We start from the raw sequence: 27,002 nt of genomic DNA on the forward strand, positions 1-27,002 counted from the left end.
TACGTGGTGCAGGTAAAGGCAAAGGCAAACTTGATCAGCCCTGAATCAGAGAGCTCTGAAGGCAGAATGTACATGATCAGCTGCTCGGCCGCCACGGTTGAGGAGGAGGCAGGAACAGGAGGACCATAAATGTCTGTTTTGTCCTTAGAGTGGCTAGTGGTTGTTTGTACACTGGAAATTTTGTAAACTGACTTTTAAACGCTGTTTCTTTTGGGATCCCTTTTGTAAAATGTTTAATTAAATGATATGTATCTTTTATGACCAAAACCTTTTAACCCTAGTCCATTAATGGTTCCAATGACACATTTTCAACTAATAGACTTGATTAGCAAGTCATGCACTTTTATAAATACACAGTGTAACGGTCTTGGCTATCCAGGGCGTTACATTACTTACCCTCAGGAGCGTTCTATTCACAGGTTCGGCCTAAGGTGGTTCACCCTTCTTCCAAGAGCAAGACAGTCTCGCCAGCTGTGCAGCAGAATAAGAGACGACAAAAAGAGTTCCATTCATTAGATTCTAGGGCTACCTTTGCCAATGAGATCATATGGAAACTAGTTGAGACGCCTCGCCCTGTTGATTACGAGGTTGTTTGGTTCAAAGGGGCTGCCTCTGACATGACTGAAGAGAAGGTAAAGAACTTAAGGAAGACCTTTGACCTCTCTGGCATGTCTATTACTATCCCTGGTCCAAACGACAAATTTGAGGACCCACCTTTGGGTATGTGCGTCTGGACACGCTCTGTCATCAAGTCTGGTGCCCTACTTCCTCTTCATCCATACTTCCAGAGGGTGGCGAATTATTTTGGTATTAGTCCTTCTTAGCTAGTTCCCAATGCGATCTTGGTGTTATCTGCGTTGTACATTATCTATCATTGCAGAAAATGGGATGATCTAGTACCTCACGAGATCCACTACTTATTCGATCTGAAGACGAACCCTTCTCAGTGCAACTCAGGGTATTTCAACTTCCACCATTATACGAGCGAGGGTACCGACACCTTCTTGGAAGAGATCTCTGGAAATAGCAAGGAGTTTAGATATGCCGACAACTATTTTTTCACTAAGGATGCAGAGGCCAGCTACTCCAAGTTTAAGCACGTCGGGCCTTTTTATAGACCACTCCTGACCCAAGCTATGACAATTAGAGCCAAGACGTTGATTTCCATGACCCCCAAGGAGAAGAATGTCAAGACCCTCGTTACTTTAGAGAACCTTAGGAAGGTCGGGCTGTTTCCTCCTACTATAGCCGATGTTCTTGTTGAAGATGGTCCCGAGCCCATGAACGCCATAGACTCCCCGGGACCTATTCATGTCAAGGAGGTACCCTCTTTGCCTATGCTGGCTGGACAAGAGGGTGATGAGGTGGGTGGATCTGTTGTGTACTCATCGCTTGCTTCGGATGACTTTGATGAGACTATGTTCTAGCCTGAATCTCATTTAGAAGATTCAACACTTTATGACCTTTATTTTATGATTCATATGTACTTGATATCCTTCTAACATTTAATCTTCTTTTGCAGATTCATACATGTTCAGCTCTGTCCATACCCAGCAAAGGTCGACTCCCACCAAGGCCAGTTCTTCTGTCCGAGCGGCTCAGAGGGCCAGGGTTGAGGCTGAGTTGATAATGGAGGTTCCTCCGACTCCTTTGGCGTCTAGTCCTATCGCAGTGGTAGAGCCATCCTTGCCTACATCGATTCCTCCTATTTTCACTGATGCGGGTGCCTCCTGTTCTGTGTCTGCTCCCTTATCTAAGCCACACTAGTCTGCCATACGGAATCTAGGTGCCATCATGGACTGAGTGTCCCATCTGGAGTAAACGGCAACGACTTTTAATGGGATTAAGAATGAGGACATGAGCACCATCCTCACGAAGTCACTCCTTGACATTCAAAGTGTAAGTCCTTTACAGTTTTCTTCTTGTCTGGTTAGCTCGTGTGCTGACATTTATCTAACACTTGTATGTTTTTTTGCAGGCACTGATGTTGGTCTCCCATGTCCGTGATAGGTTTGTCGAGTATACCTCTACACTTTCCAACCTTTGTTCTAATCTTGAAGTTGTCCGCCAGGAGGTGTTGGACCTTAGGCGTGTTCTTGGCTCTAGGGATGTGGACATTGCTTTGAAGGATGAAGAGATCAACACTCTCCGCAATACCGTGGAGCTCAAACAATAGAAAGTGATCGAGTTGACTCTCGGGATAACCCAAATGGAGAGGAAACTTGTTGATTAGCTCCAACAGTCTGAAGCTGAGAAAGAGAAGTTGATTGCTGACATGGACCAACTGCGGAAGGATGTTCTTGTCGAGAAGGAGCAAGAGGCCAAGGCTTCCAGGGACAAGGCTCGAGAGGAGTATTCAGAGACAGTTTTCTCTTGTTTCTACTTGATCTGGAAGTCCAACAAAGATCTGAACTTGGATTTCCTTCCCGAGAAGACGCGAGGGAAGGAGCTTAGGAAGTATTTGGCTCGTGAGGCTGTCGAGGCTCAGGGTGGTCTTTCAGATGATACTCCTCGCCCTAGTTAGTCTTCTTTTGGTCTTTTACTCTGTGTTTTTGTTCATGCCATTGGTGGGGCACCCTGTACTTGACAATTTTTACATATGACATTTTATGCCTTTATGCTTTTTTGTTATGAGTACTCAATGTATTGATTGAAATTTTTTATTCCCAATGCTTACTAAGTATATCAACTCACAACCCTAATTGGTTCAGGTATCAGTATACTTTGAACACATGTATTTCACGTGCCATACTAACCTTACTCTTTTATGATTTTCATGCTAACAACCATGGTAATGTGAGTAGTATGATGCTTCACCAAGTACCATGAACAAAACAGGTCAGGTCGACCACCCCATGGGTGATAGGCCGACCACCCTATAGGTTGATGGATCGGTCGACCACCCTATAAGGGACATGGCTAGGAGTCTCCTCACCAATGCCTTTTTTGTTTTTGTTTTTTGCATTTTCGGAACATGTGTTAAACAAATGTCCTAGAATATAAGGGACATGGGTAAGAGTCTCCTCACGTCCTCATTGCTTGTGTATACCCCGATCGGTATGTAATATATGCCCCTAAGCGATCATGGGTTTGAAAGCCTTAGTCACTTGCTACTTGATCATGCCTTCCTTCGAGCGTTTAGACACATATTACTATCCTTTTCACCCAATGATGCAAGCAGCAAATGCTTGTCCCTCATTGGTAGTCGGGTGATGGTTTCATACTCAGTAGTAATGATACCTATACACAGATGCAGATTATGTAGCAAGTGTTGATTACGATCTACGTAATCTCTCATGTACTCGTTATAATGATTGTAGACAGAAGTGTCTAAGTTGGACCAACCAGGTCTAGATGGGCTAATCGAGCCTGTAATGAGTCTTAGATCAAATTATCGATCGGTCCCTCAAGGACCAGATTCAATTATGATTCGATGATGGTGACCAGTCTTCAGACCAGTCTCTTTTTTTATCGTATGAGTCGATAGGTTCCTTAAGAACCAGGATTGAATGTGATCAAATAATGGCGACTGGTCCTTGGACTAGTCTCTTTTGTTGATCGTATAGGTCGATTGGTTCCTCAAGAACCAAGATCAAACATGATCAAATAAATTGGTGACAAGGTCCTCAGACCATTCTCTTGTTTGGATCGTATGGGTCGATAGGCTCCTCAAGAACCAAGATCGAACATGATCCATAATTTTACGACAAGTTCCTAGAACCTGTCTCTCTTGTTGATCGTATGGGTCGAGAGGTTCCTCAAGAACTAGGATCAAACATGATCAAATAGTTTGGCAACAAGGTCCTAGGACCTGTCTCTTTTTTGGATCATATAGGTCGATAGGCTCCTTAAGAACCAAGATTGAACATGATCCATTAATTTGGTGACAAGGTCCTCGAACCAGTCTCTCTTTTTGGATCGTATGGGTCGATAGGCTCCTCAAGAACCAAGATCGAACATGATCCATTAATTTGGAGACAAGGTCCTTAGACCACTCTCTCTTTTGGATCATATGGGCTGATAGGCTCTTAAGAACCAAGATCGAACATGATCCATTAATTTGGCGACAAGGTCCTAGGACATGTTCCTTGTTGAATGTAATTTAAAGAATTAAGAGAAACTTAAGAAATTAAATGCATTCATTGAAGCACAATGGTTGTTACATAGATAATTTGAAAATAATACATTTGCAAATTAAAACTCCTGTCGCTGCTAAACAGCTTCACTGATAGTACCAGCAGAGGTGTTCGCCATTCCAGTAGTTTTTTATTAGTTCTCCATTCAGTCGAGCTATTTGTATGTCCCTGGTGGGATCACCTCCTCCACAAGGTATGGCCTTTCTCAATTAGGTCCTAGTACCCCCGCTGTAGTGTCCTTAGTGTTTAGGAACACCCTCTTGAGTACTAAGTCTCCAACTTGGAATTTTCGATCTTTCACTCTGGAGTTGAAGTATCTGGCCACATTTTTTTGATGTGCTGCTACTCTGAGACTTGCCTTTTCTCGTCTTTCTTCGATTAAATCGAGCGACTCTTCTATTAGTTGAAGGTTCCTCCCTTGATTGTATGTCTCTTGTCTATGCGATAGGGGAGTGAGTTCAACTGGCAACATGGCTTCATGACCAAACGCCAAAGAGAACGGGGTATGGCCTGTCGTCATTCGAGCCATCGTTCAATGTGACTATAGGACCTCTGGAAGTAATTCTGGCCAGGCTCATTTGGCTTGTTTAAGCTGTTTCTTCAGAGTGTCTTTGATAGTCGTGTTCACTACTTCTACTTGACCATTAGCTTAGGGGTGTGCTACTGAGGAAAAACTCTTTGTGATTCCATGCCTCGTACAAAAGTCAGTGAACATATCACTATCGAATTGAGTCCCATTGTCTGAGACTATCTTCTTTAGTAGATCAAATTGACATATGATATTCTTCACCACAAAGTCTAAGACTTTCTTCGAGGTTATGGTGGCAAGCAGTTCTGCTTCAGTCCATTTGGTGAAGTAGTCTACGACTACAATAGCAAATTGGACTCCTCCCCTTCCTGTGGGTAGCTTTCTGATCAGGTCGATTCCCCATACAGCGAAGGGCCAAGGGCTTTGCATTTGTGTTAATTCATTAGGTGCCGCCTGGGGTATCTTGGAGAACATCTGACACTTGTGGCATCTTCTGACATACTCCATCGAATCTTCATTCATCATTGGCCAAAAATATCCTTGTCTTAGGACTTTCTTTGATAGGCTCTGCCCCCCACGGTGATCTCCACAAAACCCCCCGTGTACCTCGATCATTAACAACTTTGACTGGTCAGGTATAACGCACCTTAGCAGTGGTACAGAGTACCCTCGTCGGTACAAGACCCCTTCGACTATCATATATCATGCAACTTGTCTCACCAATTTCCTTGCTTTGTTTCGATCACTGAGTACTACTCCTTGGTTGAGATAGTTAATAATAGGGGTTATCCATGTATCTCCTAACTCAACAGGTAGTGCCTCCTGCTTGGTTATGCTTCTTTCCGCCAAGTATTTGACGGGAACGACATTCAGGGTGTACGCATCTTTGGCACTGGAAAGCTTGGCTAAGGCATCATCATTGGCATTCTGCTCCCTCAGGACTTGTATAGTTGAGTTTTTCTTGAACTATGTCAACAAGTCATTCTCCTTATTTAGGTGCTGCACCATCCTAAGTCACTTGGCTTGATGCTCCCCTAGTACTTGGTACACCACTAGCTGGGAATCGTAGAATATCTCCAGGGACTGTGCATGCACATCCCAAGACAATCGTAATCCTACTAATAATGCCTCATATTCAGCCTCATTGTTTGAAGCGTTGAATCCAAATCTGAGAGCGCAATGGATTCGGTGATTCTCTAGAGTGATTTGTATGATTCTTGCGCCTGAGTTGTGTTCATTGGATGCTCCAACAACATATAGCTTCCATACAGGAGTATCTCCTTCCTTCTCGGTATCTCCATTCTCCGATTAGTAGGAAGGGTCTTCAAGGTTGGTGCCTTCGACTATGAAGTTTGCCAATGCTTGTCCTTTTATCGTCGTCCTCGAATGATAAGTGATATCAAACTATCCTAGTTCCACTGCCCACTTGAGTCATCGTCCTGAGGCCTCTGGTTTCAGAAGAACTTGTCTCAGCGGTTGATTGGTCAGGACTCAGATCGAGTGAGCTTGGAAGTATGGACGTAACTTTCGAGAGGCGATTACTAAACAATAGGCTAGCTTTTCAAGAGGGGATACCTAGACTCCGCACCTACTAGCCTTTTACTAATATAGTACACAGGGTGTTGTACCTTGTTCTCTTCTTTTACCAAAGCAGCACTGATTACATGCTCGGTGATTGCCAAATAGATGAATAGTACTTCACTACATATTGGCTTTGCTAGGACGGGAGGTTGAGTGTAACGTCCCAAATTTGCTAGTAAGGCTTAGGGCCTTGAATAGTGTGCCAGGAGGGCAATAATTGATTTAATTATGTTAGTATGTGAATTTAATGATTATGTGATTAGAAATGCATGTTTAGGTGAATTAAATATGCATGTGGGCCCCATTTGGCTATTAGGGGCATATTTGTAATTTGAACCCAATGATGGTGTGAATTTGCACTTTGTGCGGTGTTTTCGACATGAGAAGATCCTGTCTCGCAATGTTAGCAGAGAGTCACGAATTTGGTGTTTAGTTGTGAAAGTGGTAACTACTGGTAACCTGAGAATTAGTGTTGTTACTGAAATAATAAGTAAAAGGTGGTATTTTTGCAAAGAGTGAAAGGACTAGGTTTCCCTTGAGGTTTAGGAAAGAAGTGAGTTAGAAGGAGGGGTAGATTGGTCATTTAGGCTCTAAATTAGATAAACCACAGCTGAAGTTAGCCTTCACATTCTAGGCTTCTCTAGAGATTTTTGGGTCATTTGGTTCAAGTTTTCAAGAAGGAAGGGAGAGCTCAATACTAGGCAGCTGGATTTTCGAAGAAATTGGGAATATAATCAAGCTGTGGAGGAGGATTAACAACTATCAAGCCTTAGGAAATTCGAATCCAAGAAGAGGTAAGAGCTTCACTTTCTGGTTTTGAGTATTGCTTGATGTTCTTGAGAGTTTTGGATAATTGATTTCTGAATTTGGGATTTAGGGTGAAGTTTTGAGGAACTTAAGCTTGGGAATTTCAGGACTGAAGCTTGGAGTGGCATTGGAGGCAGCTTAGGGTCAAATTTTGATCTAAAGGTAAGGATTCCATCAAGTTTTAAAAGTTTCTAGTTTGGTTTAAGTTTCTGTTGAATTTTAAACCATTGGTTGAAATTTAGTTTGGGTGTGAGTTTGGAATGGGTTTTGATGTATATATGTTGTGTATGTGGTGTTATTTGGAGTTTTGGGACCCTTTGAGACTTGGGTACACTTGGGGCATGGCTTGGGTGAGTTTTGGCTCGGGGAAAATGGTGGAAAAACCCAGTTTTTCTGGGTTTGCGTAGGAGCGCCGCGGCCCTATTCTTTCGAGTCGCGGCGCTGGGATGATTCAGGACAGGGAGCCCCTGCTGTGCCACGGCGCTAGGCCATTTTTCAGGGCCTTGAATTTTATGTTTTTAGGGCTTAGGTCCAGGGGGCTCGGGGGACGTTTTCACCACCCCATATGGGGAAACAAGAGGTCCCGAGAGCAAGGGATTTGTTTCGGGGATTAATTATAAAATCGGGTAGTAACGAGAACATTACTTGTGGTGGTGACTAGGTTACCGCTGGGACTCAGGAGAGGATCGTTCTCGGAGGTCGTGATTGCTTACCTGATTGCTTGCCTGATTGCTAGCACCCGGACCCGTAGAGCAGGGCATGGCCCTATTGTTTGTATTGCGGGGTGAGGCCCTATTGATTGAATTGCAGGGTTCAGCCTTTGTGTTTAAGTTTAGATTATGTTTAGATATCTGTTGTTATTATGTTATGTGATGTATATTTGTGAGTGGAACGACGAAGGCTGGAAATGGCAGGAAGCTGAATACGGCAAGGGGCCGAGAATGGCATAGAGCACGCGGAGTGCAGGCCGATAGGGTGAGACCCTCCTAGGATGCTGGAGACATCATCTCGGTGAAGACCGCAAACCCAGGGCATGGTAAAGCGCCTGAGACGGCATGGCCGTTATGTGTTTAGCTTGTTGGTTATTTTGTTATATGCTATTGATGTATATGCATATGTTATTTATTTGTGTTGATTTTTCTTGCTGGGATTCGACTCACGGGTGCTCTATGGTGCAGGTAAGGGCAAAGGAAAGGTCGACCAACCATGAGTATAGAGAGCGTGGAGCGACAGGTACATGTTTGGCCTATTTGGCTACCACGGCCAGGGTGATTTTGGGGGAAGGTTCTGTAATGGTTGTTTTTTCGCCTAGGTCGACTTTGGTTGTATATTTTGAGATGTAAAGTATTTTCTAAACAGTATTTTGGGATTCCAAATGTATAACTCTTTACGTTTTCAATGAATGACCAAATATTTTATATTCAATGTCTTTAAATGAATTTTGTCTCAATTTAGTCACACTTTTTAACTTAAAACCTCAATTAGCGAGCTAAGGACATGTTTTAAACTCACTTAGTAACGGCTCTAAGGAAGTAGGGTGTTACATTGAGCGCTCCTTCAAGGCTTGGAAAGCTTTCTCGCACTCCTCAGTCCAATGGATCTTCTTGCTACCCCTCAGTATGTTAAAGAACTTTGATATGAACCTACTGAGGGCAACTACTCTCCTTGTTAAGCTTTATACTTCTTTGATTATGGTAGGTGACTTCATGTCAATCAATGCTTTGATATTCTCGGGGTTAGCCTCGATTCCACGTGAATTGACTATGTATTCAAGAAACTTACCAGAACCAACTCCAAACTAGCACTTGAGAGGGTTTAACTTCATGCTATACTTTCTAAGAATTGCAAAGCATTCCTCCAAGTCTTGAACATGCCCTCTAGCTTCTTTGGACTTGACCAACATGTCATCGACATATACCTCCATATTTTTGCCGATCAAGTATCGGAACATGCCATTCATTAAACACTGGTAGGTGGCTCCTGCGTTCTTCAAACTAAATGGAATTACCTTATAACAGTACAATCCCTTGTCTGTCTGAAAGCTGGTATGTTCCTCGTCGGGAGGGTGCATTCTTATTTGATTATACCCATAATATGCATCCAAGAATGAGAGTATTTCATGTCCTGCAATTGCATCGACCAGTTGGTCTATTCTGAGTAGTGGGAAGCAGTCTTTGGGGAGGGCCTTGTTCAGGTCTGTGAAGTCCACACATGTCCTCCACTTCCCGTTTGGCTTTGGGACCAGCACGGGTTTGATACCCAATCTGGGTAGTAGGCCTCCCTTATAAAACAATTTTCCTTGAGCCACTCGACCTCCTCCTTCAGGGCTTGAGATCGGTCTTTGTCAAGCAATCTCCTCTTTTGTTACACTGGTGGGTAGTTCTTATCCACATTGAGCACATGGCTTATCATGGATGGAGAAATTCTAACCATGTCCTCATGTGACCAGGCAAAGACGTCCTAGTTCTTCTTCAAAAATTCTACTAACCGTGCCTTAATTTCCACCTTTAGCTCCTTCCTGACTTTACTTTAGTCGAGTCCTTCTCATCTAGTAGGACTTCGTCAAGATCTTCGACTGGTCCTACCCCCATGACGTCATCCCCAAAGCTAGGATCGATGTTGTTTCCCTCACTTTAGGAAACTTGCTATAGTGACAAATCTTTGTTAAAAAAAAAGCCCCCGGATCCAGTAGATTGTTTCTTTCACCGTCAACTTCCATGTTGACAACCTCATCGATTCCTTCATTCCCTTCGCAACAGATTACTACCATGTTTTTTATGCATGGTCCTTTGTTTTCCTTGACCACTGGCGCATTATAGCATTCTCATGCCTCCCTTTGGTTACCCTGTATGCATCCTTGCCCTGTGTTTGTGGGGAACTTCAAAGATAGATGCCAGATAGACACTGCTGCGTGTAATGCCATCAGGAGGGGTCTCTTGAGCACTACATTGTAAGCCGATGAGCAATCTACCACCAAGAAATGTGTCATCATAGTCTCGTGCTTGGGGGCATCCCCCACCGTGACCAGTAGTCTAATAGTTCTTGCTGGTGCTAGGCATTCTCCCATGAAACCATATCTCACTTAGGAACACGGTGTCAGGTCCTTGACTGTGAGCTTCATCTTCTCAAGGGATGTTTTATAGATGATATCTGCTGAGCTTATCGTATCCACCAAGCATCTCTTCACTGGGGCATTGGCGATTTGAATGGAAAGGACCAGAGGGTCATTGTGGGGGTACCTCGCGTGCCTGGCGTCATCCTCTGTAAAAGTGAGAGTTTCACTTTCATACTTCGGATTTTTTGGAGACCGCTCATCGACTTCCATGCACTGGGAAGACTCCCCTACCTCATGTCTTAGGGTCCTTGCATATCGCTCACGAGCATTGTTACTATTGCCTGCTATGTGAGGGCCCCCACATATGGTATCCAATGTGAAGTCCACGGCTGCTGGCTCCAGTGGTGGACTCCTCTGCCTTTGGAATTCTGGATTCCTGCTCAGGGTTTTGGTCTTGACTCGGTACCTCGAGAGTTTTCCTAATCGGAGGAGAAACTCTATCTCATCCTTCAACTGTTTGCATTCGTTTGTGTCGTGCCCATAATCATTTTGGAAATGACAAAACTTATCTTGTCCCTCTTTCCTTCTGAATGTAAGGGTGGTGGCTTTCGATATGGTACCTCCTAGTATGTTTCCAAGTAAATCTCAATCCTTGATGTAGTCAGGATGGTATAATTGGTGAACCTAGGCTGGTAGGGCTGATGCTTAGCTGTTTGTCGGCTGGTGCTGACTTAGTATTCTTTTCTCCACCCTGCTCGGCCCCTGAGGTACTCCTCTTTATACTGTTGCCCCCATTGCCGCCCTAAGGGTTTGTGCCGCTCTTGTCTATCTTGGTAGTGGTTGGATGGTTTATGTCTTTTTCTTCCTTCATGACAGCGTCATCTAGCTTCATGTATTTGTCTACTCGGTCTTGGAACTTCTGCAAGGTGTTATGGGGTTCCTGTGTATGCTATCTCACAAGGGATTACGAAAAATTATTCATGCCGAGATGGAAACAAACTTCCCCTCATCTCCTACTGTGGACGCTCGGTTTGCCTCTGTAACACCCTGAATAACTAAGGTCGTTACACTGTGTGATTATAAAAGTGCAAACTTGCTAATCAAGTTGTATATTTGAAAACGTGACCCTAAAGTCATAATCATGTTAGGGTTAAAAGGTTTTTGTCATAAACAGGAAATTTCTCATTAAAATAAACGCTTAATACATGGGATCCCAAAATAGGTTTTAAAGGACAGTTTACAAAATTCAAAGTTTATGTACAACCACAAACCACTCCAATGGCAAAATAGACACTTCTCCTGTCCCTGTACCACCCCTCGATCGTGCCAGCCGATCAGCTGACTATGTACATTCTGCCCCAGAGATCTCTAACTCAGGACTGGTCCACTTTTCCCTTGCCTTTACCTGCACCACGTAGCACCTGTGAGCACAGGCCCAGCAAGAAAACCATAATACAGAGCATAAACAATAATCAACAGTCAGATAATTCACAAATCATCAATCAGATACTCAGATGGTCACATTGTTCACATAATCAATGATATCAATCTACAAACCAATAATCAATCATCTAGATAATAAACATGCCATAATCATCAGATTAATAACAATAAACATATCACACAATATCCAGGGTCGACGCCCTTAGGCCGCACCCTCTAATTTTCCCACTGACTCCGGCTCGCTTAGGCCGAGCTCAGTGATTATATACTTAACCTCAGCTACCAGTGGTCGAGCCGCATCTTGCGCACAAATATTAATTCCGACACTCTTAGGTCGTTTATCTCATGTCCCCATGGAATAATACCATCATATGACATCACATACAAGTATAGGGAACTCTTAGTCCCAACATAACCTCATAACCGGGTGCAGTTTTCTTACCTTTGATTCCAAGCGTTTCGGCTAATTAAAATTACCCTTGAGCACAATCCCGATCTGAGCCCCAGCGTGCACCTAGTCACATTCCATAAAGTAAATGTAACGCCCTGGATAACCAAGACCGTTACACTGTGTGTTTGAAATAGTGTGAGACTTGCTAATCAAGTCATTTAAATAAAAATGTGAATCTAACGACACAAACAAACTAGGTTTAAAAGATTTTGGCTATAAACGAACAATTTTCATTAAAATAAATGTTTGGTACATGGGATCCCAAATTAGGGTTTAAATAACATAATTACAGAATTTCCAAATCTTATAAATAATCAAGCCACTCTAATGGCAAAATACACGTTTTAGGTTTCCGTCCCTATACAATCCCTCGACCGTGGTAGCCGAGCAGTTGACAATGTACACCTCGCCCCTAGAGCTCTCCAGCCCATGGTTGAACCATCTTACCCTTGCCTTTACCTGCACCACGTAGCTCCCGTGAGATGAGGCCCATCAAGAAAACATAATATCATAGCATAATCAATATCAATAATCAAGTAGTTCACAAAGTATAACAAAGTGATTTACAAGACATTAATCAATTACCCAGCAAGTCATAGCATTCAGTCAATCCAGGACATCAGTTAGTAACCAATGATCTAGTTTCTAGATATTCAGCATACCATATACATCAAATTAACAATAGTATACATGCTAAGCAACAACTAGGGTCGACGCCCGTAGGTCGCACCCTCTATTTAATCCACTGTATTTGGCTCGCTTAGGCCTAGCCCAGTGTTCACCCCACTGACTGCGGCCCGCTTAAACTGAGCTCAGTGATTATTAAGCTGTCCTCAGCTACCAGTGGCTGAGCTGCGCCCTGGGCGCAAGAATTGATTCTGACACTCTTAGGTCGTTTATCACATGTCCCCATGGCAAAATACCACCTCATGACATTCATACAATTATAGGGAACTCTTAGTCCCAACATATTCACATGGTTTATCACAATCATATAACAGTGCATACAAATATAGGGAACACTTAGTCCCATCCTATCCACAAAAATGGGTGCAGTTTTCTTACCTTTAATTCTGAGTACTTTGATTAAGAAAGACACCCCTCCCCCCCCCCCCCCCCGGAGCACGATCATGTCCCGAGCCCAAGCGTACCCCTAGTCATAACCATGATAAAGGATTCCATCAATAATTGTATAAAGGTATCCGGAGAAAGTTCTAATCTTCGGGACATCGTATTCCAACAAACACGGTAGTGGGATCGATCCCGAGCACCCTAGGTTAGGTTCCCGCGCTTAAAAACTCCAAAAGGCCAAAAATGTCCTTAAGGGTCACGGCCCAAGCTCCCTATGTTGCGGCTTGCCCCCAACCAGAGGGCTAGTGTAACGACCCAAAATAACTAATATGGCTTGAGGGCCTTGGTTAGTGTGCCAGGAGGGCATAATTGGTTTGTGTGTGAATTTATTGATTTAATGCATGATTACATGATAAGCATGCTTGTATGATTATATGAATGTATATGTGGTTGAATGTTATATCTGTGAGAACCACATTATTATGTGGGTAGATTTGCAGAGTGAGACTTGAGGCGGTCCTAGGGAGCTAGTTAGCGAGAAAAGTCACAACGGGGCTAAATATTTGACTTTGGATAAGCCAGGGGTATTTTAGGTATCGGGTATTTATTTAGACTATCGAGTTATGGAAATAAATATATGGAGATATATTTGAGGATAGAAAGCTTAGGCGGGAATATTGGGGAAATTTATCGTTTTGCCCTCGGGGACGTTTCCGGTACCCCGAGCCTCGGGATTGATTTTACTGGCTAGGATTAGACTAAGTTAATAAAAAAAACAGAGGAATAAAACACAAACCGACCCATGCTCCCTCTCCTCTTCTCTTCTCTTTTCTCTCCCAAAAAATTACAAAAAACCTAAGGGAATCAACTAGGAAAAACTCTGTGTTTGAGCTGAATTCATGAAGGCTTACCTTAGTTCAGACTAAGGGTCACTCAATCAAGATTAAGGTAAGAGTTGAGTTGTGCTTTAGGGTGTTAAAACTCTAAGCTTTTTTGCTGAATATTAAGGTGTTTATGATTTTGATGTTTAAAGGCTGAATTGAAGATAAGTGCTTGGGTTTTAGCTCAGAGGTTGTCAAGGAAGTGGTTTAGCAAAAGAGGTAAGCTTCAATTCGTAATTCAGAGGTTAAAATTTGAGTTTTTCATGACTGGTTTTTGTGTTTTGAGTTGCTGGGTTTTAGAAATCAAAATGGAGTTTTAGTAGGTTTTTAAGGTGGATTTTGTTGGATTATGCTGTTAGAATCATGTTAAAATGTTTGTGATTAATGGGTTTTGAGTTAGGGAGCTTTGGGATGGTTTTGGATGGGGTTAGGATGCTAGAAATGGTGGATTTTCTGGGCACGAAGGGAAGGGTCGCGACTCTGTTCTAGTGCGCTGTGGCCCTACGAAGCAAGAGAGCCAGGGAGGCTCAACCAAGGGAGAGCGCCGCGGCGCCCTTGGGCAGGGCCGCGGCGCCTGTCTGCTTGCTGGGGGCCTTAGGCAATGTTTTAGGGGCGGGACATGGCTAGGTTTCAAGGGTCGTAGCCCTTAGGTGCATTCTTGAACATTTGGGGATTTTAAGCACGGGAATCTAGCTTAGGGTGCTCGGGATCGATTTCACCAACGTGCTTGGTGGAATTCGATGTCCCAGAAGCTAGTATTATACCCGGAAACCTTTATTTGAATATTAATGGAATCCAAAACCTTGGTTGTGACTAGGTGTTAAAGCTAGGGCTCGGGAACGGGTCGTACTCGAAGAATGTCGCTCATAATCGGTGAACGTAGAAATTAAAGGTAAGAAAACTGCACCCGGTTGTGTACTTGTAATGGGACTAAGGGTTCCCTAATATGTATGCTTGAAAGGATGGTATTATGCCATGTAAACAGTGAACCAACGACCTAAGAGTGCCAACGGTTACACTAGCGCACGGGGCGTGGCTTGGCCACTAGTAGCCGAGGACAGCTTATTATGCACTGAGCTCAATTTAAGCGGGTCGGAGTCAGTGGGGTAAATAGAGGGTGCGGCCTAAGTTGTCGGCCCTGAATATTATGTGACCTAATTGTTAATTGTGATTAGTTGCATCATTGGTTATGTATAAGTGCTGAGTGGTTAATATGGAGTATTAAGTGTTTGATCATGCTTAAAGAATTGATTATCTGTTATTGTTGTTTGTGTTGCATATTATGTTTTCTTGTTGGGCCTTGGCTCACGGGTGCTACGTGGTGCAGGTAAAGGCAAGGGAAAATTTGATCAGCCCTGACTTGGAGAGCTCTGTGAGCTGAATGTACATGACCAGCTGCTTAGCTGCCACGGTTGTGGATTAGGCAGGGACGTGAGAACCAGAAATGTCTATTTTGCCTTAGTATGGCTAATGGTTATCAGTATTTTGGGATTCTGTAAACCAACTTTTAAACACTGTTTCTTTTTTTGGGATCCCATGTATAAAACTGCTTAATTATGTAAAGTGTAACTTTTGAGACCAAAACCTTTTTAACCCTAGCACATTCATGGTTAGTGACACGTTTTTAAATTGATGACTTGATTAGCAAGTCCTGCACCTTTATAAGTACACAATGTAGCGTTCTTGGCTATCCAGGGCGTCCTAGGTTTAAGGGTTCCTGAAGACCGGCTGGACATGTACATTCGCTGCTAGAGACAAGCTCAAATCAGGGTTTGGTAATGTGTATAGATGCTTATATTCTTATATGCCTGAAATGAGTTATGAATGTTGTTGTTTATTGGATTAATAGGAAGCATGAGATATTGATAGGGCCTGGCCCTTGACTGTTGTGTGAAAATATTAAGGCATGCTTATTAGCATCGCAGTGCATGTAAATGAATATTTGAACGATTAACTATATACTGTGTATTGGTGAATGCTTTTATCTTAGCTGTGGTGTGGTAATGTTGGGGCATGCTTATCAGCAGCCGGTGCATGTGGATGAATGCCTGTATTTTGAATGTTTGTGATTGGTTATGTTCCTTCGATGGGTTTTGGAGACGTTTTTACTCTGTCATCATGGTCTGACTGTCGAGTCGTTGATTGCAAATTGACTTGGATAGCTATGCGTCCAAGAAAATCTACGCGACTAACCGACACTAGGTCTGGGACCAGGGGTGATGACCTGGGCCTGATTCCTCCGCCAGTCCCTGAGAACTGGCAGCAACTCATGGCAAATAATATGCAGGCTCGATTATAGAGCCAGGATGAACAGATTCGCCTACTGCGACAACAGGCTCCATTAGGGAGCGTTGCCCCTATTGTACCACCTGCAATGGTACTAGCTGTGCAGTCTGGGGAGGTTGGGAACAGGTGGGAGCCGTTATATGAGTGGTTCAGGAAGCAGCAACCTCCAATCTTTGAAGGGGGACCTAATCCACTGAAGGCCGAGCAATGGCTGACTATGATTACTACTATCCTGGATTTTATGAAGATAGAGGGACATGAAAGAGTGGCATGTGCCACGTATATGTTGAGAGAGGATGCCCGCATCTGGTGGGAAGTGGCTTCCCAGACCAGGGATGTCACTACTCTGAGTTGGGAAGGCTTCAGAAACTTGTTTAGCCAGAAATACTATAATGTTGCTGTCAGGGCAGCAAAAGTTAATGAGTTTTTGGGTTTGGTGCAAGGCAACATGACTGTTACTGAGTATGCCCTAAAATTTGACAGGCTTGCGAAGTTTGCACCAGAACTTGTGCCTACTGATGTTACTAGGCAAGATAGATTTATCAGGGGGCTTAATGCTATGATAGCCCGGGATGTCAGGATTACAACGGTACCTAGAGGAACAACTTATGCCCATGCCGTTGAGAAGGCTCTTACCGCTGAGGAAGTGGAGAACAAGATTTGGAGGGGAAGTGCGGTGAGGCGCGAGGGCTGTAGAGTGGTGCCTCCTTATTCAGGGACAGGTAGGGGCGGAGGCCCCAGTGACTTTAAGAGAAAGACTCATGACACTTTTGCTGTTGCTGGTCCTGATAGGAGGGGTCGGGGTGGTCAGGGTGGCCGTCAGGGTGGTGGCGAGGAATGGCGGACCTATCCAGAGTGCCTGAGGTGTAGAAGGCATCACCTGGGCGAATTTCGGGCCAAAGCTTGTTTTGTGTGCGGAGCAGTGGGGCATCTCAAGAAAGACTGCCCAATAGTGAAGAAAGGTGAAGTAGGGAAAGTGGATAGCTTGACTCCAACTCGAGTATTCACTTTGATGCAGGCATAGGCCGAGGCTAGTCCCTTGGTAGTGACAGGTCAGCTTTCTAGCGCTAGCTCTCCTTTTACTGTATTGATTGATTCTGGTGCTACACATTCATTTGTTTCTAGTAAAGTGATTGATAGATTGTGTAGACCTAGCAAATACCAGACTGTGGGGATTGGGACTTTATTGCCTCCAGGGGAACTAGTAATTTCTAGGAGATGGATTAGGGCACTCCCATTGATAGTTGATAGTAGGGAACTTTCGGTGGATTTGATTAAGTTAGACATGGAGGATTTTGACATGATTCTGGGGATGGACTGGTTGGTCAAATATGGGGCTACTATTGACTGCAGGAAGAAGATGGTGACTTTTGAGCCTGAGGGCGAGGATCCTTTTGTTTTTGTGGGTGCGGTATGTGGACCCCGCGTACCCATGATTTCAGCACTAAGAGCCAGAGACTTGTTGCAAGGAGGATGCATAGGTTTTCTGGCCAGTGTAGTGGATACCACTAGGGTTGTGCCAGCAGGGCCGGGAGAGACCAGATTGTTGTGTGAGTTTTTGGACGTATTTCCTGAGGATCTACCAGGGTTGCCGCCGCGCAAGGAGATTCAGTTTAAGATTGAGTTAGCACCGGGGATAGAACAAGTATCAAGGACACCATACAGGATGACACCAGTTGAGTTGAAGGAATTAAAGATACAGTTGCAGGAGCTTCTGGATTTGGGATTCATCAGACCTAGCTACTCACCATGGGGCGCTCCAGTGTTATTTGTTACGAAGAAGGACAGGACGTTGAGGATGTGTATAGACTACCGAGAATTGAACAAGTTGACCATAATGAATAAGTACCCTTTACCAAGGATTGATGACTTGTTCGATCAGCTGCAAGGAAAGACGGTGTTCTCAAAGATTGATCTACGATCTGGTTATCACCAGCTGAGGATCAAAGATGAGGATATACCAAAGACGGCCTTCCGAACGCGATATGGGCACTATGAGTTCTTGGTCATGTCTTTCGGTTTGACCAATGCCCCGGCAGCTCTTATGGATTTGATGAACAGGGTGTTCAAAGACTTCTTAGATCAATTTGTCATTGTCTTCATTGGCGACATTCTAGTATACTCCAGTTCAGAGGCAGAGCATGAGTAACATCTTCGACAGGTTTTACAGAGGTTAAGGGAGCATCAGTTGTATGCCAAGATTAAGAAGTGTGAGTTTTGGTTTCCAAAGGTGACTTTCCTTGGGCATATAGTTGGTGCAGAAGGGATTAAGGTGGATCCGTCCAAGGTGGAGGCAGTGAGAGATTGGCCGAGGCCAAGGAACGGCTCAGAGGTGCGAAGTTTCCTTGGGTTGGCAGGTTATTACAAGCAGATTGTGGAGGGATTCTCAAAGTTCGCTTCACTGATGACAGAGTTGACGAGAAAGAATCAGACGTTTGCTTGGTCAGAGAGGTGTGAGAACAGTTTCCAAGAGTTGAAGCGATGGCTTATTTCTGCACCTGTCCTGAGTCTTCCTTCGGAGGAAGGAAAGTTTTTGGTTTGTTGTGATGCATCGAGGATGGGTTTAGGCTGCGTTCTGATGCAGAATGAGAAAGTTATAGCCTATGCATCGCGGCAGCTGAAGGAGTATGAGCAGCGGTATCCTACTCATGATTTGGAACTAGTGGCAGTGGTATTCACACTGAAGGTCTAGCGACATTATCTGTATGGGGAGAAGTGCGAGATATACACTGACCACAAGAGTTTGAAATACTTCTTCACTTAGAAGGATAAAAACATGAGACAAAGACGTTGGTTAGAGTTGGTTAAGGATTATGACTGCGATATCCTCTACAACCCAGGGAAAGCCAACGTGGTAGCAGATGCATTGAGCCGGAGGGGCCCAGGACAGTTGTATAGTTCCACCCAGATCTCGAGAGAGTTAGCAGATGAGATGACCAGAGCAAGGAGAGAATTGGTGGTGGGCCAGTTAGCTAATATTACCTTGCACTCAACCCTGTTAGAGAGGATTAAGGAGGGAAAATTGGTGGATGCGCAGTTGCAGGAAGTTAGGTAGCATGTTTTAGCGGGGACAACTAAAGATTATTATGTCTCTGAGACTGGTATGTTTCGATATCAGGGGCAGATTTGTGTTCCAACAAATGAGGGGATCAGACGGGAGATACTGGATGAGTCTCACACTACGCCATACTTGCTTCATCCGGGTACCACGAAGATGTATCAGGATCTACGGGCATTATACTGGTGGCCCGGGATGAAGAAGGATGTGGTAGAGTATGTGTCTAGATGTTTGACATGGCAGCAGGTAAAGGCTGAGCATCAGCGACCAGCGGGATTGCTTCATCCTTTGGGTATCCCATAATGGAAGTGGGAGGATATTACGATGGTCTTTGTGGGAGGTATACTCAGGACAGTGGGACTTTGTGATTCGGTGTGGGTGATAGTAGACAGATACACCAAGTCAGCTCATTTTCTGCCAGTGAAGTCGACCTATACAGTGGAACAGTATGCAGACTTGTATGTGAGGGAGATAGTTCGTCTCCATGGGGTTCCAAAGTCTATTATATCTGATCGAGACCCTATCTTTACCTCTAAGTTTTGGGGAGCTCTGCAGAGGGCTATGGGGACCCAGCTGAAGTTTAGCACAGCTTTTCATCCTCAAACTGATGGACAGTCTGAGAGGACGATACAAGTGTTAGAGGACACGCTTAGGGCGTGTGTGATTGATTTCAAGGGATCTTGGAGTAAGTGTAATGCCCCAAATTTCCTAATAAGGCTTAGGACCATGATTAGGAGGCCGGGAGGGCCATAATTGCTTTATTATGCTATTTAATGATAATATGCATGCTTAGGTGTATTAAATATGCATGTGAACCCATTTGTGATTAATTGGGTGACTTTCATATTTTGGCCATTTCGGGCATTTTTGGCGTATATGTGAAATGGGTGTGGTGCTTTATTATTGTTTGGTTATGCCAGGGTTACCCAGCACAAGACGATCCTAGGAGGTAAGCTAGTGGGAAAGTCACAATGGGATTTAAGCTTGACTTGGAGTAAGTCAAGGGGTATTTAGAGCATTACCGGGTTATTGGGTAATGGGAATTAATATTTGGTGATAAATTGGGAGTTAGTAAGACCAGGGGGAAATTCTGGAAGTTTTGACTATAATATTCCCGGGGGTGTTTTCGGGACCCCGATCATTAGGTTTTATTGGAAGCTACTTAAGCTTGAAGTAACCTTTTAAGAAAATAAAAAGAACGTTCTGTACGTTCTCTCTCCCTAAAGTTCCCTTTTTGTCTCCCGATCGCGTTTTCAAAGATAACTTGAGTTCTAGGACTCGGATTCAAGCGAGGATCGAGGCATAGCAATCCTAAGGAGAATTAGAAGCTTATTAGCCGGAGGATTTAGTTGGAAACAACTCAATTGGAGGTAATTCAAGTTTAAGTTTTAAGTTTTTAAAAGTTTTTAAGCTTGAATTGGACCTTGTGAATCGTTGAGTTTTAGTTCGTTTGAGCCTTGGGTTTTGGTGATTTTGGACCATTGAGGAGTTTGGGAACTTTGATTTGATGATTTGGAGATGTTTGGATATGCTTTTGGGAGGTTTTAAAAGGTTGAGAACGAAGAAAAATGGCTAGTTCGAGGTAGGGCCGCGGCCTAGGCTTGAAGAAACAGGTGGAGGTTCTGTTTTGCCTAAGGGTCGCGGCGCTTGCCGGGAGGGCCGCGACGCTTGTTGTCATTTTTGGGCAAATTAATGTTTTGAGCATGGGAACTTAACTCTAAGGGCCTGGGATTGATCCCACTACCTAGTTGAGTGGGATTTGTTGTTCCGGAGGCTTGGGTTGGGCTTGGAAGTATTTATTTACTCATTTTGATGAGGTTTTATATTATGGTTGTGACTAGGTTATCACTAGAGGCTTGGAATTGGGATCGTGCTTATGGCTCATTTTTTGGTAACCTGTGCTTGGACCCAAGGTAAGAAAACTGCACCCCATATGTAACATGCATGGCTGTGATTGATGCATGTTGGATGTTGAATGTGAACATTGATAGCATAATGAATGCTTGGCAATCTTGCCCATTGCATATGGTTATTATTGAGGCATGCTGGATGATTAAGTGTGATGCATGTGAAGCACGAGAAACATGTGATTAGGGCATGCCATGAACGATGAATATGAGATTGGTCAGAGCTTGAGTCTCTGTGTTTGTGCATGATCATAATTATGCTAGCAACTGTTTAGTAAGCATACTGAATGCCCTATTCTTGGATAATTGGCATATGATACACATTGATTGCATTGCTTACCTGTGCATGGTACTGACTAGTTAGTCAGATTTGGCAAAGGTGCTAGTATCAACTGTGAAGCTGTGACTCATTAGTCAGGTTCGGCAGTGGTACTGGGCACTGGTCACGTTGCACTGACTCATCAGTCAGAATTGGCAAAGGTGTTAGTATCAACTGTGAAGCTGTGACTCATTAGTCAGGTTCGGCAGTGCTACTAGACACTGGTCACATAGCGCTGACTCATTAGTCAGAACGGCCTTAGCGTGTATCACGCAAGCCATCAAAGATTAGATCTAATCGACTATCAGCATTGAATGAATCAAAGAGCATTAATGCCAGACCGACCTCAAGGGTCGAAGAACATTATAAGCGCTTGAAGGTTAGAGGCTTACCCAACAGCCACCCTTCCATTTGAATTAGTGACCTGCTTGTCAGTCACTCAGTATGTTTTTACCAGAACCTATTGAAGGTTAGAGGCTTACCCAACAGCCACCCTTCCATTTGAATTAGTGACTTGCTTATCAGTCACTTAGTATGGTTTACCAGAACCTATTGAAGGCTACAGGCTTACCCAACAGCCACCCTTCCAATTGAATTAGTGACTCGCTTGTCGGTCACTCAGCATGGTTTATCAGAACCTCAAGTGTTGCGACACTCATCTGATTAGGATTGACTTGATAGTCCTCCAATCAGAAGGCCAGGATTTCTTATCCTGGATACCTCAGCATTTGTTGGAATTCATTTGCATGCAAAATGGAGCTATGAATGTTAGGCATGCCAGATATGGCTTAATATCATGATATGAATGTTTATGAGCATATGAGTTTTCTTGCTGGGCTTCGGCTCATGGGTCCTTTGTGGTGCAGGTAAAGGCAAAAGGAAGCTGGAGCATCCTTGAATTGGAGAGCTGGTTAGCGGGAAAAGTCACAACGGGGCTAAATATTTGACTTTGGATAAGCCAGAGGTATTTTAGGTATCGGGTAGTTATTTAGACTATCGGGTTATGGAAATAAATATATGGAGATATATTTGAGGATAGAAAGCTTAGGCGGGAATATTGGGGGAAATTTACCGTTTTGCCCTCGGGGACGTTTCCGATACCCCGAGCCTCGGGATTGATTTAACTGGCTAGGATTAGACTAAGTTAATAAAAAAATAGAGGATTAAAACACAAACCGACCCATGCTCTCTCTCCTCTTCTCTTCTCTTTTCTCTCCCAAGAAATTACAGAAAACCTAAGGGAATGAGCTGGGAAAAACTTTGTGCTTGAGCTGAATTCATGAAGGCTTGCTTAGCTTAGTTCAGACTAAGGGTCACTCAATCAAGATTAAGGTAAGAGTTGAGTAGTGCTTTTGGGTGTTAAAACTCTAAGTTTTTTTGCTGAATATTAAGGTGTTTATGATTTTGATGTTTAAAGGCTGAATTGAAGATAAGTGCTTGGGTTTTAGCTCAGAGGTTGTCAAGGAAGTGGTTCGGCAAAAGAGGTAAGCTTCCATTCGTAATTCAGAGGTTAAAATTTGAGTTTTGCATGACTGGTTTTGGTGTTTTGAGTTGCTGGGTTTCATAAATCAAAATGGAGTTTTAGTAGGTTTTTAAGCTAGATTTGCATTGGATTATGCTGTTAGAATCATGTTAAAATGTTTGTGATTAATGGGTTTTGAGTTAGGGAGCTTTGGGATGGTTTTGGATGGGGTTAGGATGCTAGAAATGGTGGATTTTCTGGGCATGAAGGGAAGGACCACGACTCTGTTCTAGAGCGATGCGGCCCTACGAAGAAAGAGAGCCAGGGAGGCTCGGCCAAGGGAGAGCGTCACGGCGCCCTTGGGCAGGGCCGCGGCGCGTGTCTGCTTGCTAGGGGCCTTGGGCTCTGTTTTACGGGCAGGCCATGGCTAGGTTTCAAGGGTCGCAGCCCTTATTTTCATTCTTGAACATTTGGGGATTTTAAGCACGGGAATCTAGCCTAGGGTACTCTGGATCGATTTCAGCACCGTGCTTGGTGGAATTCGATGTCCCAGAAGCTAGTATTGTACCCGGAAACCTTTATTTGAATATTAATGGAATCCAAAACCTTGGTTGTGACTAGGTGTTAAAGCTAGGGATCGGGAACGGGTCGTACTCGAGGAACGTCGCCCATAATCGGTGAACGTAGAAATTAAAGGTAAGAAAACTGCACCCGGTTGTGTACTTGTAATGGGACTAAGGGTTCCCTAATATGTATGCTTGAAAGGATGGTATTATGCCATGTAAACAGTGAACCAATGGCCTAAGAGTGCCAACGGTTACACTAGCGCACGAGGCGCGACTTGGCCACTGGTAGCCGAGGACAGCTTATTATGCACTGAGCTCGGTTTAAGCGCGCTGGAGTCAGTGGGGTAAACAGAGGGTGCGGCCTAAGTTGTCGGCCCTTACTATTATGTGACCTAATTGTTAATTGTGATTAGTTGCATCACTGGTTATGTATAAGTGCTGAGTGGTTAATATGGAGTATTAAGTGTTTGATCATGCTTAAAGAATTGATTATCTATTATTGTTGTTTGTGTGCATATTATGTTTTCTTGTTGGGCCTTGGCTCACGGGTGCTACGTGGTGCAGGTAAAGGCAAGGGCAAATTTGATCAGCCCTGACTTGGAGAGCTCTGTGAGCTGAATGTACATGACCAGTTGCTCAGCCGCCACGGTTGGGGATTAGGCAGGGACGTGAGAACCAGAAATGTCTATTTTGCCTTATGTACGCCCTAATTCTCCACGGGCTATTAGCGAGTTGAGGTATGACATAAATACATCAGCCACGTGGATGCCACGTGCCTGGAGCTACTATCGCCAGCTCCCACCTCTTTAGCTCGAGGTAACCAAAGGCTTACTAAGGGTACTAAGGAGCCGGGTCAGAGGTATAGACACCGCGGGTTAAGAAGACATCCAGCACGAGGTACGAGCTTGAGTTGGAAGCTGTGACCCTTTATAAAGTCAACCACAAAATGTAAACGTGCATATATCAGACATCACGTGTCTGATATATCCCTGAACTCTCGGACACGCAGCATAAACGTGCGTGTTTAGGCACCCACGACTGGGTTGGGTCGTGCGGCCCATTATCCCCCTTACCTATTGATTAGACCACACTTCATTTGTGAGGTTTTAGGAATTAATCATGAATGTCACAGAAGTGACATGATGGGTAAGAAGGTCACGGGATGGCCACCCTTGCCAACCCCCAGGTGCCCTCTCCTATAAATATGGAGACCCTGGGAGTTGCAAAGGGTTGGATTCTATTGTGTAAAGAAATACCCTGTAAAGAATACCATAAAACTCTCAATAATATTGGCTCGTGGAGTAGAAGGATTTTAACCTTTGAACCACCTAAAAAAGTATTCGCATCATCATTTTCTTTTAAGATCATTCATCTGTTACGATTCGTTACTTAGCACTAATCTCATTCTCTTATTCTATTAATTACCTGTTGGCGAAGAATCGCGTCAACAGTTTGGTGCTTTCATTGAGAGCTTGTTAGATTGGTGCTATCACAAATACCCAACAATGGTGGTCACTCGCTCAAGATACGGTAACGAGGCAGACCAACGTGATGGGCAGGAGGCCCATCATGCCGCCATCTCCGATGATCAGAACCCTGAGGTTCAACAGCGGCCGGGCAAGCAGCCAATAGGCCAAGATGACACTGGAAGTTCGGCTCCCCGGCCACCTAATCTGAACCTAGATTTCTACACGGCGGTGGAGATGGAGAATGCACAGCTGAGGAGTCAGCTGGCGAAAGCTAACCAGCAGATTCAGGAGGTATTGGCCCGACTACCCCCTCTTACAACCGACGCTAACGTCGGAAAGAGGCAAGGCGAGACTCATAAGTCTCGCCGGGGTAATCGGTCCAGGCCTAGCCGGTCGATCAGACCCCCGACGCCAAACTCTACCCCTCATCGCACCACCGAGAGACCACTTTTGAAGAGCTACCTAGGGCCAAGCAATAGTACAGCCGATCGGTCCGGACTTCAACTCCCAGCTCACTTCCACCCTTGAGTGCGCCCAGGAGGGCTTGAGGGAATTCGCGAAGAAGATCCGGGAAGGGCTCACAACGACAGCCCGTCCCAACCAGCCGTCCTGCACCCCGCTCAGACCGCCGAGTGCAGGATCCGGAGGTTGGCAGAGCCGAGCGGCCCCAACCTAACCTAATCCGCCCTGACGGGACCAGGATTTCATCTCCGATCAGGCATCCTCCTTCACCCATAAGATATCTGTCTCCTCCTCAGCCAGTCTGAGATATTCCAGCTCATGGGAGCAATAGGAGAAATCCACCTTCCGCAGGACCTTCCCATTGTAGCAAGGCGCCCAGAGAAGTCCCGGACCCTCACCCCCAGAGGCAGGCTCCAAGCTTCTCAAACGGGAGCTATTGGACCGAAAGCCGCCGAAGTGACCTTTCTGGCGGAGACCTGCGCCAACACCTGAGCTTGGCGCAAAGTCCTCAAGCCACCCTGAGGGGCAACCTCCGAGATTGCCTTAACTCTCAAAGGGGAGACCCAGTGGGAAACGGCAGCTGTGCTTGCCAGAGGGAAGACCTATCTGAGGTACGCGACAGCAGGAATGTCCCATATAACCCATCTCAAGATAGGAGGGACAATAACCCGCCAAACGTGTACAATGGATCCGGAGCTGTTGAACAGCCCCAGAATAACAATGGAAATCAGGACAAAACCCTTGAGCGCCTGGCTCAGATGGAGGAGCTGATGAGGAAGCTCCTATCAGAAAAAGAAAAGGACGAGTATGATTCCGGGAACGAACTCGAGCTCTTCGCCCCCAGCATAGCAGCAACGGCATCCCCGCCCGGTTTCCGTATGCCGCACTTGTCCAAATTCAACGGAGATGGAGATCCGTTAGATCACCTGGGTATGTTCAATATCCTGATGATGGCCCACAACATTGGCCCTGAGCTAAAGTGTATAATATTTCCCCCCACCTTGACTGGGCCGGCCAGACAGTGGTTCAAACAGAGTAAGAAACAGTCAATCAGCTCGTGGAAAACTTTCTCTATGGACTTCAAGAGGGCATTCCGAGCTTCCTAGGCTGCCCACGTCAAGGCCGACACCCTAGCCAACGTAAGGCAACAACCTGACGAGCCTCTGAAGGCTTACCTGAGCAGATTCGCGAACGTCGCTGCTCAGGCCAGAGACGCAGATGACAGCTCTAAGCTCATGGCTTTGAGGACTGGAATCCTCGTCGAAGGGGGACTCTGGAATGAGATACAAAGGAAGGGAGTCAGCTCCGTAAAAAAATTCCTAAATAGGGCCCAGGGGTGGATCAATCTGGAGGAGGCGCAAGCCTCAGCTGTAGGAACCAGCCAGGTCCCCAAGCAGCCCGCTGAAGTGGGAACGGAGGTCGTGACAGCGACCCAGACCGTTACATAGAATAACCAGTTTGGTGGAGGCAAAAGAAAGGGGAGCAGCGAGGGCAACTAGCACGGCCCAAAGAAGAATAA

This window comes from Humulus lupulus, chromosome 2, assembly GCF_963169125.1.
Source record: "Humulus lupulus chromosome 2, drHumLupu1.1, whole genome shotgun sequence".
In the NCBI taxonomy this organism is placed as follows: domain Eukaryota; kingdom Viridiplantae; phylum Streptophyta; class Magnoliopsida; order Rosales; family Cannabaceae; genus Humulus; species Humulus lupulus.